Consider the following 1,259-nt stretch of genomic DNA (forward strand, 5'->3'; position numbering starts at 1 on the left):
CCAGAAAGACAAAGTTTTCTTGTCCTATTGGTCTGTTCTTAAGAAAGTTATGAAAAGGTTTTCTTTACCTTTTAAGTAACCTGCCTAGAAAACAAAGATCCTATGTTTTATCAAAATTCTTTCCCATGCGCAGTGTCTTTCGTTACTTAAGAAAACTCTCTAGGGCACCAGGGTGGCTCAGTGGGTTAAAGCCTCTGCCTTCAGCTCAGGTCATGATCCCAGGGTCCTGGAATCGAGTCCTGCACCGGGCTCTCTGCTCACCAGGGAGCCTGCTTCCCTTCCTCTCTCTCTCTGCCTGCCTCTCTGCCTACTTGTGATCTCTGTCTGTCAAATAAATAAATAAATAAATAAATCTTTAAAAAAAACTCTCTATTGAAAGAGCTAAGTTTTTTTGTAACTATGTAACTTTTTGCATTTGCCTTTGAAGTCTTTGTCTCTGATTAAATGGATATTTAAGTATTGTTTCAAAGTAATCTATGATTCTGTTTAATGAAGTGTTTTAAATTCCTTTGATATTTTTGACAAATGTTATAAAGACAAATTCTGAAGTGCTATTTTTTTAGAGATTTTATTTATTTTAGAGAATTGTTGGGGGAGAGGGAGATCATCTCAAGCAGACTGTGCACTAAGCACAGAGCCTGATGTGGGGCTCAATCCCACAACCCCAAGTTTACAACCTGAGCTCAGACCAAGAGTTTGACACTTACCCACTGAGCCACCTGGGCAGTGCCCCAAATCCTGAAGTCTTTTTTTTTTTTTTTTTTTTTTTTAAAGATTTTATTTATTTATTTGACAGAGAGAAATCACAAGTAGGCAGAGAGGCAGGCAGAGAGAGAGAGAGGAGGAAGCAGGCTCCCTGCCAAGCAGAGAGCCCGATGCGGGACTCGATCCCAGGACCCTGAGATCATGACCTGAGCCGAAGGCAGCGGCTTAACCACTGAGCCACCCAGGCGCCCCATCCTGAAGTCTTTTTGATCTCAGACTAACTTTGGGATTTCCAAGATGTTCCCTGGAACATTTCAAAAGATGTGTTCTCTCTCCTTAAAAAGGAAAGGTATTAAACTAGTTAGGCTTATTTGATATATTAAATTTTATGGGAAGCATTATCAAATAAGAAGTAATGCTAAACTTTCATTAGGTGATATTCATATATATATGTTTATTTATTTTAAGATTTTTATTTATTTGTCAGAGAAAGAGCACAAGTAGGGGGAGTGGCAGGCAGAGGGAGAAGCTGGCTCCCTGCTGAGCAAGGAGCC

This window comes from Mustela erminea, chromosome X (assembly GCF_009829155.1).
Source record: "Mustela erminea isolate mMusErm1 chromosome X, mMusErm1.Pri, whole genome shotgun sequence".
Lineage (NCBI taxonomy): Eukaryota > Metazoa > Chordata > Mammalia > Carnivora > Mustelidae > Mustela > Mustela erminea.